The sequence below is a fragment of the Topomyia yanbarensis genome, chromosome 2 (genome assembly GCF_030247195.1).
Source record: "Topomyia yanbarensis strain Yona2022 chromosome 2, ASM3024719v1, whole genome shotgun sequence".
NCBI classification, from domain to species: domain Eukaryota; kingdom Metazoa; phylum Arthropoda; class Insecta; order Diptera; family Culicidae; genus Topomyia; species Topomyia yanbarensis.
In genome coordinates, this window is record NC_080671.1 from 401808661 (window position 1) to 401828334 (window position 19674).

A 19674-nucleotide genomic window follows, 5' to 3' on the forward strand; every position below is an offset into this window, starting at 1 on the left:
AATTACCCACTCGAAATTTTGAACCATTTCAAAAAATTTAGATGTGCAACGAATGTATCTCGCACTACAGACATTTGAAAACATCGATGTACCACAATTCCATTTGCATAAACGAACGTGACTTAATGTGAATGTAATGTAAGCGTGTGCATTGCGAAAAGGGAAAAAAATCATTACTAATGGACCCCTCACCCTATGCCTTCTACCCACTCAGACGTAAAGTGTTTCGCCGCCCCTGGTTACCACTGCAAGAGAAATAGCAATAGTCTTATAAAAATCTACTTCGGCATTCGAAAGACAAACAGAGATGAACAGTAGCATTTCATTGATACTATTCGTCGACAGGTTTACATTGGTGATCTTGCGTGGCTTCTCTTTTGTCGGTTCTCACGGTAAAAAGAACCAAGTCTGTCTTTGCCAGGAGACATGTTCGTAGACTTACGTGATTCATAGTTATGTTGCCTAAGCTCATAACGTTCCCTACTCAGTAATCTCCAGCTAATTGAATTCGTTAAAAAGTCTAAAACGAAAGATAAAAAAGGACGCACGACAACATTGTGAGTTAGCCCCGTTTCGGACGCTAGGGTTACCACCACTAACTACTAATAAATTAACGTAGCTATACAATAGAAAGTTAAGTAATTTGGAATTACGGACGTTTTTCCTGTTTTATGTCTAAAAGAAAAATGTGTGTTAATTCCTTTTGAATGCCAGCCATTCAAATAGTATGATAAATCTCAAATTAAAGAATTTCGGTTCGTCTTATTACTGCGCCGAAAAAAATCCCAAAATATGCTTTTCTTTTGTGATCTACAATGCTTTAATCCGTGAGAAAAATTGAAGCACCGAAAGTATCTCAAAAGAAGCCCAATTCAGTTCAAAGACCCCTAGACACCCTAGCAAGAGAATGTAAGCGAAAGTTAGTAAATGTGTATGACCGGCTTTTTTTCAACTCATTTTGAACGCTGCGCACCACCTTCGATTGTTCAAGAGGTACCGGGTTAATGAATAACTGGAGCTCAAGTTGTAGTGCTCAAGCCTTGATGAAATTTTGAGAAAGTTATCCTGAGAGTAAGTACTTTAAGCCCTTCATGCCCATGTTGTTTATAAACAACAATGATTTTGAACGGTTTCGATAAGATTAACAGGTAAAGTCGATAGCTGGGGCTATAACCTTTCATTTGAGCTCTCACAGCTATTAGTATTATCAGTGGAACTGAAATTACTGCAATTAGATTAGGTTTCATTGGAGTGCTTCTGCCAACGACAGTTTCAATTGACGGTGAAAATGAAATTTTAGTATAATTTCGTTGTCTTTTCTTAACTTTAATAATCGTCAATTATTATTATTTCTTGACTTCTATAAACCTCAAGCAATTTTGAAGTCTACGCACTAGAAAAAAGTTGGACATGAAAGGGTTAAATAGTTAAGTTCAGGGCTGTAGAGAGAAATTACGGGCCCTGGGGGTCCAGCATAAGGGCTCCCGCCATCATTGTATCATTGTAGGGGGCCCCCTCCATCATAAGTTCATATAGCATAAAACACATAAAGTGCTAAGCTAAGCTTTCGGTTGAGCGTTTTTTAATTACTGCCATCAAGTTCTGTAGTTCCTGAACAGTCTTGGGTCTTATTCAGGCCCCACTTGACGATGGATCAACAGTCCTCGATTGGGCCGAGCGCAAGCGTGTTGGGAGAGTTCTTGTCCTTGGGCCCCCATAGAACCTTATAGGTGTTATACTACTACGTGGCCTCTTTTCCATAATGCCAGTATTCAAATCCGCTCAAAATAGCATGGAATAATCGTAGTGCTTCATGACAGACGTTCTTTCATGCACCTTTTTCACATAAATTTCCTTATTGACGGGCTCAGTCGCAATGAAATTGTCGCCTTTAAAAACACAGGTACAGGAAGCCTGCCAAACCAGATATTTCTGTGCGAACTTCGACAGCTTCATATGCTTGAAAATATCGACCCCTGTTCCTTCCGGTTGCCATTACATTGGTGACAGTTGATTTGGTCACTTTCAACGATTTCACTAACTTGGTGTGCAAGTAATTTGGATTCAGGCTATGCGCGAGCAAAATTTCTTTGTGTTGCTTTGGTTGACATATTTATAACTGAAGAGCAAATGTCAAATAGAAAAAGCATCTTTCTACACACAGGCAAATGAGGGATTTGCGTATTTGTTGACATCGTGGAAAGAAATGCATCAAGTTTAGGTCGACCAAATTTTGATCGCAAATTTAAAATATCTACGAAATTTTTAGTGGCTTTGAAAGAAGCCAATTTATCAATATTTCCATATTCATCAAGATGTCGGTATTGCATGGTTTTATTCCAATCTTTGTCTGGTTGCAACTAGAAATCGTTCGGCCAAGTCGGTGCGCTACAACATTGCCAGTCTCTGAAAATACAGCTTCTCATTTGACTTTTTTTGGTTTCAGGGAAAACTGGTTAAGGTGGTTTTATATATTTGGTGCAATATTATTGAACAACTCATAATTAAAACTTTTTGCAAATGGCGAGAGAAAAACAAAAAAGTAACAAACGAGGAAAAACTAATAAATAGATGAAATGGAAAAAAACAAGAAAGCTACAAAATGAATCATAAAATAACGGAAAAAGATTAATAATATGCAAATATTCAAAACCTACATAATGGAAAAAAAATCTTAAACGGACAAACATCAGAAAATGAAAAAAATTAAGACAATGGAAATTTTTTAAAAAGGTACTTAACTATTTCAAGAAATAGCAAAATCGAAACAATCAAATTAAACGAAAGAAATTATGAAAATTAGATAAATATTGAGTAAGTAATAAAATGAAAAATAAAACATCATGAACATGGAAGGCAGTATAATTGGCAAAAGGAAGAAAAATGAATGCAACAAAAAATATAAAAACAAGACAACAATAAACAAATATTGAAATGAACAAAATAGATCCAGAGTTACAACATTGAAACAAATATTGAAATGAACAAAATAGATCCAGAGTTAAACGTAAAAATAAAAACTATATAAAATGTTTGAAATGAAAAATATAGTAGCAAATTTTAAAAATTAAAAGAATGAAAACAAAAGAATGGGAAAATGTTTAACATTTGTGTTTAGAATAGAATAGAAGAAATGATAATGTACAAGAATGGAATAAAAATATAAAAATAAAATAACTGCGAAAAATCTAAAAATGGCCGTTATTTATTTTAAAGATATAAAAATAAATGGGAATAATTGGATGGAATGGATTTAAGAAAACATAGAATACAAGAACAAGTGGAAGTAGCCCAAAAACAGACAATAGTGAAATCATAGAAAACATGTAGAATCAAAATGGTTTAAATGGGTAAAAATGCAAATCCTAGAAGATAATATCAGGATAAAAATAAAAATCAGGAATATTACCACAAAGAAAAACAAGAGAAAACTCAAAAAATAATGGGTTAAATATAAATAAATCTATATAAAGTAAAAGTGGGAAAAAATTGAAAAATGATGAAATGTAAAACTAAAAACATTCAAAAAACAAAGAGCATAACAAAATAATAGTAAAAATATTCAAATGAAAGGAGTAACCAAATAGAAAATCTGGAATTCAAAATTGTTTAAATGTGTAAAAAAGGAAAATGCTAAAGGAAATTGAACATACGAATAAACATAAATGAGAGAATATTGAAAAAAAATCATACCAAAGAAAAGCATATATTTCGAAACTGATAAATGGAGCACAGAAAATTTCATAACACACAAAAAATTAAGCAAAAGAAATAGAAAAAAAATATTGAGCAAATGAGATAAACCTAAAATGAAAGAAAGGCGGATAGAGAAATACTAAAACAAGTTAATTAGAAGATATGAAAAAAAACAAAGAAAAAAATAAAAGTTTAGTTAAATAAATTAAATAAATTTAATAAAATCAGTTAAACAAACACAAAAGAAACGATAGATAAAATGGAAAAAAAACGTGAAAAGATGAAAAGAATTAAAAAAGGGCAAATAAAATACAAAATACAAGTGCAAAAACTGGGACAGATTTTAACAGGGATTGGATTGGTAAACATAGAAAAACGAAAATATGGGGCAAAATATACTAAAAAGTTAAATAAGATTGTATGCAGAAAATAGAAAGAATGCAAAACATAGATTAAATGGAAAAAGAAACAGAAAAAGCAAATATGAAACGAGAGAAAAATGGAAAAGTTTCTTTAAACTGAGAAAGTCAGTTAAAGATGGCAAAAACTTTCGGGTTGGCGTATTTAAATAAAAAATGTCAAGTGAATAAGTTACTATGGATTGCTTTCTTCGTGGATTTTCATTTTTGTTCTTGGTTTGTGGTATTAATCAGTATTCGTTTCACAAATCCTATTTGAACAATTGAGCATTAATTAGTAAAATACGAATCAAAATCATTTTCGAGAGTCCAGACCTTTCTACTTTAATTAGCTCAATTTTTTAAATAGTTAGTCAAAATCCATGAAATATTTGTTGTAAAATATGAAATAGAAAATAAATTTCAGTTTTTAACACACAATTTACAAAAAAGATCTTATGTCTTTTTGCCCATTGCGCGTTAAAATGATTTTTGAGTTCTAAGCTTCAAAGTTTTCTTTTGATTAGTCTTTCATGAAGTATAAACTTTATAATGTAATGTACGATTAACTTTACGATAGAAATTGGAGGACATTAAATCATACCAATATTGAAACCCTAATTGAATTTTCCAATAAATTGTTATTGAACTAATATTTAAAAGAATTATTCCTTCTGTTCAAATTCCGGGCCCCCTTCACAACTTCGGGCCCGGGGCAAAACACCCCGTCCCCCCTCCCCTCTCGGCGGCCCTGGTTAAGTTAAGCAAATATTTCTCGTTTTAGTTCACCTCATCAACAGTATGTTACTCTTCAACGTCGAACTAAACCATAAAATCTCCACCGCTTTAGCGACTCTATTTGACCAGACGTTTTGAGCAATAATAGGGGAACATGGGGAGACGTGACCAAGCGCCGAACTTTATTATTGGCTATGATGTGTTCTATTAGGTTCTTAATTTTTTTTTTTCAAAGATATTGTTATACTTGTTTCTGTCCCTTAAGGTAATTTTAAAAGTTTGGAAAGACAAATCCTTTCCTTATAAAAAATATTCCGCAATTAATTAATTTGCGTTAAATGATGCAATTTTTCATCAAACTTTGTATGGACATACCTACTCGAATTATAGTTACTTTTAAAGTACTTATACATTATTTTATTTTTATTTTAAATGATTTTACATAAATCGGAACATTTAAATAGTTACTACTAAAATTTGCACGATATTGAACGCTATAACTAATGTTGGGGAGACTTGAACAAGATTTTATGGAGAGACTTGACCAAGTGACAATAAGCTGAAAAAAGATTAAAAAATCTGATATTTACTATGCTGTGGTACCTACTGTTAATATTAATGACGTCACAAAAAATCCCACATCAGTCTATATCTATTAGTACTAGTAAACAAAGTTAGTAGTAATAATTCTGATTTTTCAAAATTCTCTTGGTCAAGGTTCCCCAGGCCTCGGTCAAGTCTCCCCACAGTTAGTAGACTTGACAAAAAAAAACGATCACAGAAAAACTTTTACAACTTTTGAAAAAGTAAACTAAAAATTCTGCAAAAAGTCATGAACACGCACAGTACCACTGTACATTATATCTCATTAATTTTAGAATGATTGAAAACATTTTTTTAAGATTTATGCAGGTTTAGCTGAAAAACTGGCCAAGTAATTTCTTTTATAGCATCGAGAGCTATTCTAACTAGTAAAATCACAAAGGAATTCACCGAAATAAACTGAAATAACTGGTATGAATCCAAAAACCATTCAATAGCTAACATAATTCCAATTTAATGTGACCAGTATGCCAACTATTAAATTTAACCACGTTCCGACAATTAACAAGCTCCGCCCCAACCGCTAAAGTTCTTAACTTTCTTACAAAACACCCATCAAAAGTGGGCAAAAGTTTTACCTATAGTTTTGATAATTGTATCCAGATGAGAGGCTCCAGCTGGAACTATGCAATGTTGTAGTCAGTCGAGTGGTAATTGAATCGCTTCGCCCGGCACTCAACATCATAAGCTGGCTGGTGCTCTTGTCTAGTTTGGTTCATTAGTGCATCTGACTAATGATACGAAAATATGCGCCGTCTCTTTCGCTATCTATCGCTCGTTCCCTTTTCCCGCATTTGAATTGCGTACAGCGGAAGAACATGGGCAAAAAAAATTATAATTAATGAATTTATTCATCGTCATTACGATTATTAGTATCATAGCCCAGCGAGTGTGATGGCCCGGGCAGTTGGTGTCCGGTGGTTACGGGTTTTTGTACTTATTTGTAGTATCATCATCATCATCTGTTTTACGCCTGCCACCCCACTCACTCCTGCCCACGTTGCTCCCTCACGCGAGAGAATGAATGTTCAGGGACCAAAAAATTACTGTATTTATTGCCGACGCTTGACTGTTAATTTGATATATCCGCATACTTCTCGGTTGTTGTTTTTTATAATATTCCTTTTCTGACTCTCGCTCGTCGCAATTCGCATGTACATAACTCACTCATTTGTTACTGGATATACCGAATAATTTTTCACTTTTATCTCTTCGGAATGGTGCGGTGGACTCTGTCAGTGTGGAAATTCGAGGCAATATCGTTGTTACCCTTTATTTGTTGCTATTTGCACTTTACAAGCCTCTTCGCCGCACTACCGTACCACGCAGCGAGATCGACGGTTATACAAGCAACCCTTGAAGGTGAAAAACTGGACGTTACTTCTCTGTCGCTGACTGGGCAAATGGAATATGATTGGGTAGTTGAGAGTTACGCATTCGCGTTAGAGAATAAACCTGTTTCCGGTGTGTGTGTATAGCTGTTTGCGTTCAACCCATATGAAAAATTATTGTTGAGCTCATTCCTCACAACGGAATGGGTGTCAATTTGTAAAGGCTTCTCCATGGGAACTTGCGAAGTAATGTTCATCTGAGGAGAAAATATCTAGGCAGGAGACTGAAAAGAGATGGTTTTTGCAATAAAAAAAAACCTATTTTAATCCACCTAGCGGTGCAATTGTGCCTTTCTCAATCATGAATCACGAGAATGTGTGCGTTGTTTATATTCATTAAAAACTTTTAAATGCATATATTACATTTTATTATTATACAACACATGACAACTATATACAAGAAAATAAATCATTATTCGAGTTCTAAAATTTTGAAAAAGAAAAAACAGCCATGGTAATATTGAACTGAAAAAAGGTGCGAAATCGGCAAAGTCCCAAAAAGTCGATTTTTATAAAAAAAATTTTTTCGAGATAATATAAAATCTCGACGTTTCATGCATTTTAAAGATGTTTGGCATCAAAAATACGAATTCGATTTCTGAAATTTAATGGGGTCCCCCCTTTGAAAAAAAATTAGAGTTCCGACTTATATGGGAATTTCATATGTGACCGGACGATTTAGTCTATATTTCCGGACCCATATAAGCGATCCGTACGAAATTTTATAGACATCTGTGGGGATATTATAGATATCATTTGGGACTAAGTTTGTGAAAATCGGCCCAACCATTTTCAGGAAACTGATGTGAGTTCGTAAATTTTGAAAGATGGCCGCTTTTCCCGGGCACTTCCGGAACCGTCTATGGTGGTCAATGTAGTCAACGAAAGTTTGGTTGGCCGTTGGTGACCTAGAACAGCAAATTTAAGTTGTTTGAGAGACATTTTAGCGAAATTTTTACCTTTTTTGCTTTCATCGGAGTATCGGTTTGAATCACAATTTGCTATGTGATCGCACGCCACAACCTGTAACTCCGGAACCGGAAGTCGGATCGAGATGAAATTAAATAGCCATTTGCGGGGACGCAATACCTTTCATTTGAGGCCAAGCTTAGTCGAATCGGTCTAGCCATCTCCGAGAAACCGATGTGAATGTTATTCTGAATTTAGATATTTATTTATTTATTTATTTATTTATTTATCGCACGCATCAACAGGCCGCACTCGGCCCCAATGATGGAAACTTAAATTAATTACATTTAAAAAACTGCAGGAATCGCTTTCTTAAAGTTATCCGAGACAAATGAAAGTCGAACAGGTGCGACACACGATTGAAGAGGCGTTGTAGTCCCGAGATAGCGGCATTAGCTGTTTGAATAGTTCGTCGAAACGGCACTCTCAGAAGAACGTTTCCGCGTAACGTTCTGGACCTTGCTTGGATGTTGACTCGCTCTAATAAATCTGGAGAATCGATGCGTCCTGACAGAAGATCAGAGATGAATAAGGCTCTTGCAGTTTCTCTACGGCGCTGAAGGGTATCGAGCTGGATGAGTTGACACCGACTCTCGTAGCTTGGTAGACGAAAAGGATCGCGCCAAGGCAGGCGTCGAAGAGCATACCGTATAAATTTTCGTTGAACGCCTTCAATTCGATCGCTGCTGTTCATGTAATTCGGGTTCCAGACTGACGAACAATACTCCAGCGTGGAGCGCACTAAAGAGCAGTAGAGGCTTTTGAGACAATAAATGTCTGTAAAGGATTTAGCCGTACGGAAGATGAAGCCCAGGCTTCGCGATGCTTTACCAACAACATACGAAATGTGATTCTTAAATGTAAGTTTCGAATCTAACAGCACTCCAAGATCCTTAACGCAGCTCACCCGGGAAACAAGAGCTCCAGACAAGTTATATTCAAACTCAATGGGATCCTTTTTTCTGGAGAACGATATCACAGAACATTTCGCCGGATTCAGATTCATTCGGTTGTTTTCACACCATCTGCTGAAAGTGTCAAATTGCTGCTGCAAATAAAGTGCGTCCGTTCGGCTCTTAATTCTGTTGAAAATTTTCAGGTCATCTGCATACGACAACCGTGGCCCTTTCAGCTGATAGTTTACATCGTTGAAATAGAGAGTGAATATCAAAGGTCCGAGATGACTTCCTTGCGGAATTCCAGACGTTGCGGAGAATAGTTTGGAGTATGCATCACCTATGTTCACACTGAGTTGACGGCCAACGAGATAGGATTGGAACCATCGCAGGAGTGATCCACTGAAGCCAAGTTTTTCCAATTTAGCGATTGCGATATCGTGATTGATTTTGTCAAAAGCTGCAGATAAGTCAGTATATATAACATCAGTTTGTTGACTCGCATCGAACCCTTCGGACACAAAAGAGGTTAGAGATAGTAGATTCGTCGACGTCGATCGATTCGGCATGAATCCATGTTGGTCTTTAGAAATATATTCCTTACAGTGAAAAAACACTGACTCCACCACGACTAACTCAAAGAGCTTGGAAATGGCACAGAGCGCAGAAATTCCTCTATAATTGTCAATGTTCCTCTTATCATCTTTTTTGTGGACAGGAAAGATGAAAGCTGCTTTCCACAATTGAGGAAAAATCGCGGTTGTCAGTGACATTTTGAATAGTTGACAGAGTGGTTCCACCAAACCAGATATACACTTTTTCAAAAATACAGCAGGGACACCATCTGGCCCGGGAGATGACGATGCTTTAAGCTTGGATGCTGCTGATACAATATCCGAGTGCTCTACACGAATCTCATTCACTGACCGTTCGAGTTGGGCCACGCCGCTAGCTGCAACGTCAATCTGCTGCGAGGACAATGTCTCACTGACGAACACACTCGCAAATTTAGAGGCGAACAATTTGCATATGGCTTGTGAATCATGACCAGCTTCGCCATTCAAAAACATTGCAGAAGGCAAGCCGGTTTCTTTCCGCTGGTCATTGACGTATCTCCAAAACGATTTAGGATCCGACTTAAGCTTACGTTGCATTTTTCGTTGATAGTTTGAAAAACAAAAACTGTTCAGTTTTTTAAAATTGTTATTGAGCCTTACATAATAAGCTCTCAGTGACAAGGTACGGCGTTTGGTAAACTTTCGTAATGCTGCTCTTTTCGCAGTTTTTAGCTAACGTAGCTCGGCTGTCTGCCAGGGGGATTGATCACTTCGTTGATTACACTTTGGGACATGACGATCGATAAGGTAGCTCATTATATGGCAGAACGTTTCAGCGGGTACTTCCGATACTTCCGCCGGGGCTTCCGGAACCGATGATGGTGGCCAATGTGGCCAAATAGACTTTGAATGGATGTTAGTGACCTAATACTACAAATCGAAGCAGTTGTGGTCATATTTTGGAAAAAAATTCACCTTTATACATTCATTGCAGAATTTATTAAAATTGACATTTTCTGCGTGTTCGTACTCATCACCCTGTAATTCCGGAACCGGAAGTCGGATCCATTAGAAATTCAATAGCAGCCTATGGGAACGTTGCACCTTTCATTTGAGACAAAGTTTGTCAAAATCGGTTCAGCCATCTCTGAGAAAAACGAGTGACATTTTTGGTCACATACACACACACATACGCACATACACACACACATACATACATACACACATACATACACACACACAGACATTTGCCGAACTCGACGAACTGAATCGAATGGTATATGTCACTCGGCCCTCCGGGCCTCCGTTAAAAAGTCGGTTTTCAGAGCAATTGCAATACCTTTCTATTGAGAAAGGCAAAAATCATCGAATACATATAGATAGTTAAAATGTATTTGCTTCGGAGCCGCATTCCTAAGTTTGTAATGGAAAAGCTATCGTTGTAGCAAGTAAATAAAAGAAGTAATAATGATTAAACAAATATTTTGGACTCGGTCAAATGGAATTTCTGCAATGTACGGTGCACTTTACATATAATTTTGGGAGCTCAAAAAATGTTTGTACTTTATGTCCTGTAGAAAAAAGTAGTAAAAAATAACAATAAAGGTGAAAACTTTGTATTGAGGAGAGGGTAAGAGTAATTCGGTAAAAAGGCACATTTTATCAAATATTTGTTGTGGCGATACAGAAAATGTTGGTATATTCGATTTACATATAATAATGCCTGGATTGAACAATACTTTGCCAAAACTTCATTGCAAAATATTGAAAATTGAAAGAGTGGCAATGAATCTACGGAGAAGCCTCGTCAAAAATTTGTTTTGCGATGTACATCATAACAAAATCTACTGGATCAATCGTTTTGAAATTTTGCACATTTAAAATAATCGAATAACATATTGCTGTGAAAATAATAATAATAAAAATGTAAAAATCTTCTGTAATTACAAGCGCAACGAACGATTTGTTCAAGAGATTTCCAATTATGGTGTTCACCACATTTTTTCGAGCTGCCTTCTGAAGATTCACAGCCACTCACCCAATTTTCAATATTTTGAAATTAAAATTCAGAAAAATGTTCAAATTGAAATCAAATTAGACGAAGGAAATTAGACTAAAATTGAAGAAAAAGAGAAATATTGCAAAATGGTTAAAATAATGTAAAGAAACGGGTAAACGGCGAAATGAAAAATAAAATATCATTAGTATGGAAAACCGGAAATTCGACAAAAGGGAGGATAACGATCATAACAAAAAAACACAAAAAAGTAAACGAGTATAAAAATGGACGTAATGGATCTACGGAGTTAGACGTAAACATAACAATAATACAAAATGTTTAAAATATAAAAATTTTCAACAAAATAACATACAAATAGAGAAAAATGTTGAAAATAGTTCAAAATAAAAGAAAAAATGAAGATAGACCATTGAATAAATAAATTGTTTAGCTTTGAAAAAAAATGAAAAATAAAAAATGGATATATTATATATTTATTTAAAGAACTAATTTAGAACTGAATAAGTACAACAATAGAAGTAGAAATAAATAGAAACAATTGGGCGGAATAGATAGAAGGAAAAAAATAGAAAACAGGAACAAGAGGAAAGAGCCCTAAAACAGAGAAAAAGGAAATCATAGAAAACATGTATAATCAAAACGGCTTGAATAGGAGAAAATGGAAATGCTAGACGAAAGGGGGAAAATAGAAATACTACAATAAAGAAAAATAAGAGAAAACAAGAAAAAAATAAATGGGTTAAATATTAAATAAATTCATATAAAGTAATACATTAAATTAGATGAAATGGAAAACAGAAAACATGCACAAAATACAAAAAGATCAAAATAAATAAAGTTCAAATTATAAAATGTACAAAACGGAAAACATAAAATTGAAAATTGTTTAAATGGGCAAAAAATTAAAAGTATATAGAAAATTGAAGAATATAGAAAAAATCCATACATAGAAAAGTATAAATTTCAAAACTGATAAATGAAGAACGAAAAATTCTAAATAAAAAAAAACTAAAACGAAAAAATAGAAAAAAAAATTGTCGAAAATGAGAGACAAATAATGAAAAATATGGAAAAAATACGAATGCTGAAGATACTAAAGTAGGTTTATTGAAAAATATGAAACAAAATTCAAAAATAATCGAAAGGATTAAAATTTTGTGAAATAAATTCAATAAACTTAGTGAAATCAATTGAACAAACGGATGACAAAAAAACAAATAAAACGATAGAGAAAACGCGAAAATTAAAAGACATGAGAAAATGAAATAAATCTAAAAAAAATGTGACGAATTTTAAAAAATTGGACGAATTTGAATGAAACAGCAAGAATGGTAAAAATATAGAAAGGAAAATATGAAACAAAATATATAAAACAAAACGTAAAACAAGAATAGATGAAAAACTTAGAAAGTCTAAAAAACCTGGATGAAATGGAAAAAGAAACACCAAAAAATGTAAAAAATTAAAATATGAAATAAGACAAGAGAAAAAAATTGGAATGAATAGAAACTCTAGATTATATGAAGAATATAAAATTTCTCCGATGAAATGCCAAAAACATGGAGAAAAACCGATTTTAATCCACCTAATTGTGCCTTTCTCAACCATGAACACGAGAATTTTTGCGTTGTTTATATTCATTAAAAGCTTTCAAATGTATATATCAATATTAATTCTTCAAAGGGACTAATGAGATTTTTTGTAAACAAACCTCTTTCGCTCTTTACTCCGCTGCCGAGTTGAATTTCATGAAAAGTACACTTCAATCAACATATTTACCCTTGGTAGAATCAATTTCAAATGTTTTCTGTGTTGAAATTATAGCAAAATAAGAGAAATCAGCAAAACAATAGTTTGTTTACAAATTTTATTATCCCTACGAAAAAGTTGATATAGATATACATTTTTATTATACACGACATGACAACTATATACAAGAAAAGAAATCATTGTTCGAGTTCTAAAATTTTGCAAAAGAAAAAACAGCCACGGTAATATTGCATTAAAAAAAGTCTCAAAAAGTCAATTCTCATAAAAAAAGTTTTTCGAGATAATATAAAATTTCGACGATTCATGCATTTTAAATATGTTTGGCATCAAAAATACGATTTGTGAAATTTCATGGGGTTCCCCCTTTGAAAAAAAATTTCGGCTTATATGGGAATTTCATATGTGACCGGACGGTTTAGTCTATATTTCCGGAACCATACAAGCGATCCGTATGAAATTTTATAGACATCTGTGGGGATATTAAAGCTATCATATGGGACTAAGTTTGCGAAAATCGGACCAACCATTTCCGGGAAACTGATGTGAGTTCGTTAATTTTGAAATATAACCGCTTTTCCCGGGCACTTCCGGAACCGTCTATGGTGATCAATGTAGTCAACGAAAGTTTGTTTGGCCGTCGGTGACCTAGAAGACATTTTATTGAAATTTTTACCTTTTTTGCTTTCATCGGAGTATCGGTTTGAATCACAATTTTCTATGTGATCGCACGCCACAACCCGTAACTCCGGAACCGGTAGTCGGATCGGGATAAAATTTAATAGCCATTTAGGGGAACCACCATCTTTCATATGAGACTAAGTTTGGTTGAATCGGTCTAGCATCTCCGAGAAACCACTGTGACTGTTATTCTGAATTTGGATACTTCCGCAGGGGCTTCCGGAACCGATGCTGGTGGCCAATGTGACCAAAGATTCTTTGAATGGCTGTTAGTGACCTAGTACTACAAATCAAAGTAATTGTGGTCACATTTTGGATTTTTTTTCACCATTATCCATTCATTGCAGAATTTATTAAAATCGACATTTTCCGTGTGATCATACTCATCACCCTGTAATTCCGGAACCGAAAGACGGATCCATTAGAAATTCAACAGCAGCCTATGGGAAGGTTGCACCTTTCATTTGGGACTAAGTTTGTGAAAATCGGTTTAGCCATCTCTGAGAAAAGTGAGTGGGATTGTGTTCGCGTACACACACAGACGCAAATGCACACATACATACACACACATACATTTGCCGAACTCAATCGAATGGTATATGCCACTCCGGACCTCCATTAAAAAATCGGTTTTCAGAGCAATTGCAATACCTTTCTATTCAGAAATGCAAAAATATTTAAATTGAGGAAGCTAAAGATGAAAAAACTTTCGGGTTCTCGTATTTAAATAATATCATTTAAATGAACACGAGAAATTACTATGAAACGTTTTCTTCGTGGATTTTGCACGTTAAAATCGTTTTCGAGTTATCAAAGTTTTCTTTTGATTAGTCTTTCATGCACTATTAACTTTATGATATAATTTACGATTGACGTTATGATAGAAATTGGACCATATTTGGTAATTTTGTGATTTTGACAGAACGAACCCTTTGACCACAGTTAAGTTTGGCCTTATCAGTTGGAACACCTTCATTTTGTTACTGTCCATGAAACCACTTATGACGTCGTCATAATTTTTTCAATCGAAAATGCGTGCTTTTAGAGAGAAATATTTTTATCCCATTTAAAAATCTCTTACGAAATCAAAAAATCTCATGATATTTCACCAAATCACCAACATTGTTTATACCAAGAAATATTAGATCTTCTAATTGATTAAATCATATATTTGTTTTCCAACATGCTGAAATTTAGAATTTATGCAAGGCATTCTAAATCATACCAATATTCAAGCTCTAATTGCATTTTCAAATAAATTGTTATTGAAATATTTGTCAGAATCATTCTTTCAGTTTAAAGTCCGGGCCCCTTCCACAACTCCGGACCCGAGGGGAAACACCCTGTTCCCCTGCCCTCTCGGCGGCCCTGGCCTCTTCGTCATATATATTAGAGCACTCTAGTTAGAGTGTGGCCAAGAGGCCATAACGTATCCAAACGAACATGAAATTAATATATATATATATATATATATATATATATATATATATATATATATATATATATATATATATATATATATATATATATATATATATATATATATATATATATATATATATATATATATATATATATATATATATATATATATATATATATATATATATATATATATATATATATATATATATAGAGACGTGTCTCATTCGTTGAAAATTGATGGTTACAACAATAGAGAACTGGTAACCCTAATGTTTTGTAAATATGGCTAAAAGCTGTTAGTTCTCTCTGACACAATATCGACACACTGTCAGTATTTGCCGTTCGAAACAAAAACAAATATGCATAATAGTTTCCTGTACGTTCCCCGGATGTAACCAGATGTATTGTAATTGTTTGAATATTTAGTTAAATAACAACCTGCATTAAGCAGAACAGATGTTATCATTGTTTTGACGAGTTGAAATAGTGTCAGTTACTGAGCAATCATATACGTTCATCATAAATACTCTTCAGACTGTGATGGAAGATACAAAAAAACTCCATCAAGCTTTATTACCAAAAGAATGGCTAAATATAAAGTCTCTCTACATACGTAGTATCACTTTAACTAGGGTGAACATATCAGACGAGTAAAAAACCAGGACTGTCGAAAGGGTACTGCTTCCCCCGTTACCTCTCAATCGACATTGCCTTTTCCGCCTGTTTTCGGCAGTTAAAAAGTTCGGGGGTCTGGCAGGCAGAGCTTCGACAATAAAAAAGTTCTGGGAGTCTGGGAGGAAGAGCTCTGCCAGAAAGTCTTTCATCGGAATTCGATCACCAAGTCTGTGCAGGTCCGGCGAGGATTTTTCGGTACTAAAAACACGACATTGACTTTAATCAGAAACATCGGCGATCCCAAGTAGCTTCCCTGCGCTATGCCTGGCAATCTCCAATGACAACCTCTCTCGATTTGAGAGCTGCAAAACCTACCGTTTTTACCAAAAATTTCTCCGTTTAATCGATTGTTATATGAAAACTGGCGGATAGCTCGGGGTAAATAATATCATGTTGAGTCCCAACTTGAAAAAAATGGCATCCCTGCGTGAACTTAAAAGAAAACAAAATTCAATTCATGCCCGTCGCGATGGATGAAATGCTTGGTTCGTTTCCCTCATCATTCGTTCTCCCGACGCAGCGCATTCAGGTTCGGACATGTTCGGTTTCACTTATGCTCGACAATGTAGAAGATGCCAGCTTCTGCCTTCAAACTGTCCACATAATATCAAATGAATGCTTTGGTTGGTGAAGGAATTCATATTTCCTCTGCACTCAAGCATTCGATTCTACATGAAGTTTCAGTCAGTTGGAAAGTTAATGAATGAGGGAGGCGGTGAATCTGAATTTGGTTTCGGTAAATACAAGCAGAAATAAGTAACTGATTTTGAAATTTCGCAGCACTGGTTTGACTTATAATAACTAACTTTCAATTGTTCAGAAATAAATATCTATAGAAGGGAAAGTTGTTGGCAATTGAAAATAATTTTGGACATTTTCTATGCACAGGGGGTGGGGGGGGGGGGTTTCCGACGATGTGTCAAAATGGAATTTTTGTCAACTTTTCGGGAGTGTTTTATGTTGAAGGGAAAGTTATTGGTAGTTGACAATCGATAGTTTTGGACATTTCCAATACACAGGGGGTTCGACGGTATGTCAAAATGGATTTTTTTCAACTTTTGGGGATAGTTTATTATATTGAAGAAGTTATTGGTAAGTGAAAATCAATAGTTTTGGGCATTTTCAATGTACCGTCGGTGCGACAAAATAGAAATTTTTTCAACTTTTCGCGAACTTTTTATATTGAAAGGCAGGTTGTTGGCAGTTGAAAATCGATTGTGTCGACAGTGTTTCCAAAGTGTCAAAAAGGTGAAAGAAACTCTTTGAGCCACGAAAAAACATTTTTTAGCTATTGTGTCTTCAGCAAACTTTATTTATATTGGAGAATTACTGGAATGGATTTCCAGTAAGACGAAAAAAGCCACTAGCAGGAGAACTCAAGTAGAAGCAGAAACACCAAAACATCGATGTGTCTTTTCAGAGGTACCAAAGGGAATTCTTCGGGTCCCAGATTGAAAGTCGATTTAAGCCGAAAAGAAGCGCTGGTAGCCATTGTTTCATCGATTTTGACGAGGCACTCTTGAGAGATTAAAAGAAACCATCGGAAGGTACAAGTGGCAGATTCGACTGTATTAAGTTTTGTTTGTCGCATTCCGATTGAGGATGAGTATACGTTACAGTTATGGTTCCGGTCGGTCGTAGCTGCGATCTGGAGCATAGTGAAAAGCGAAAACTCAATAAATAGAAATATATTAGGCTTACAGGTCACCCTACCTTAACAAAAGCAAGGTTTTTGAGCGACTTAGTGGAATGTTATATTAAACACTTTTACCGTTGTCTTCCGTTTCAATTCCATATGGAATTAAAACGGAAGACAACGGTAAAAGTGTTTAATATAACATTCCACTAAGTCGCTCAAAAACCAACCCTCCCGCAACTTGACGTTTAGCCTAAGTTGCTTGAAACCACCGTGTTTCAAATGATGTCGCCACCATAGAACGCCGTCCACTTATTGTGATACTGTAAATTTCTATGCGAGAAAATAATTCCGTGACGTCTTTTACGAACTTGTTTTCTTTATTTACATTCGGAAGAGGTAATCAAGATGATCATTTCAAAACAGCGTAGTAATTTAATATAAATACAAACAAGTTAATTCGTAACTTTGGAGTTTCATAAAAGGATTACAAATTGTGCCAAATGTAAAATGTAAAATGCATGATTTGATTTGAGTACGCTTCTAGTGTGAACTTTTTCTTCTCCCGTCGCCCTCGAAACATCTTTCACATATGACAATTTTCGAAAGTTTGTCGTTAATCCCTAAATACATTTAGTTTTATCATTTTCACTTCGCCTTTAACAAGGCGGGATTGACTTCGATTGTTTATTTCTGACAGCATATTAGCATCTAACTGATAGGCGCTGCGACATTTACGGTGCAAAGGTTTCCACGAAATTCAGAAGTGATGACAGCTCATTTTTTATCGGAGAGGGAGAAAAGCAGTCCAGTACCATTGTGTGTGTTGTTTACATTACAATACAAATATTACCACCTAATACCTTAAGACTAAATGAAGGTGCCCACTAACTAGTATAAGCGCCGCTGGTTTGTATGCTGATGATTCCAAAAAATCATGAATCATTTAAAAATAATGCATCGGAATAAAGATGCATTATTTTTGTAACAAAACCACACTAAACCCCCAAAAAGTCTTCAAAATTAGTTATTAATTAAGTAAAAAAATCTGAACAAGAAACTTTTCGCTGTGAACAAGTTTACGCTTTTTTTAGAGATTGCTCTTGAATAAAGTTTGAACTGCCATTTTAGACCATCAGACCCAAAAAAAAGTGGTTTCAACGATTTGTATAGGAGCTGTCAAGTTGTTCCCCCTCTGTCAAAAACAGTGCTTTTGTTAAAGTGTTAAAATGGCAACCAAACCTAGTGAGCCGAATAGATTTATCAGTTTGATGGAATTAAAACGGAAGACAACGGTAAAAGTGTTTAATACGTAGTACAGGTATACCTCGATTTAACATACATTTTCCGATTCAATCATGTACGTTAAATCGAATTTTATGTTAAATCGAAACACAAAAGAAATATTTGTTTTCGAATAGAATTTTTTTTTGTTCATCATGCGAAATATTTACGAGGATATTACTGATTGTATCCACCTAACAGTGACATAGAAGCCACATTCACAATTAAACAATTAGGTTGTTCTTCTGAACATAAATAACATATTTATCTTAACCTTGCCAAGTATTCGCCAATTCTAACAGATATTCATATCATAAATTTCGTCGCAAAATTTTCTCAGAATCCAGGATAACTTATAAGAATAGTGTTATTAGCAGTACAGTATTAGTTAATTTTTTTCACTAGATTCTTCCTAACATCAACAAAGTGATTAACCATTGTGTGCATGAAGAGCACAATGCCTAACTTTAGTAAGTAAGAAAATTTGTGTTTCTATTTTGTCTCATCTTTATCTTGGTAGACAAACCTGTGCGTCAGATAATCGCAGAATTCAAAAAGAGAACACTACTTGAGTTCACGAGCAAACGACTAGTCACGAAGTTTTGTAAGCACAGGAGTTCTACTTGCTGAAAAAAAACAAATCGAGCCATTGTAGCGCTGTAGTCCTTAAAGAAAAAGTTTGATTAAATCATTTTGTACACGACAGATACATTTTAAATACAATACAAAAAATATTTAAATTTTTTTGTTTAATCCTTATGTACGTGGAGGTGGAATTCGCTAGAATGTTGATGTCACTATTATCGATCTCCAAAGTAGCCGCGTAGCATGTAATGGTTAAAGCCAAGAATTGATCCACTGATTTCTTGCTCCCACGTTGTAAAAGGCGACAAAGACGGAAATCTTCTTTTCATTTATTGGATCCAACTCCTAGATTT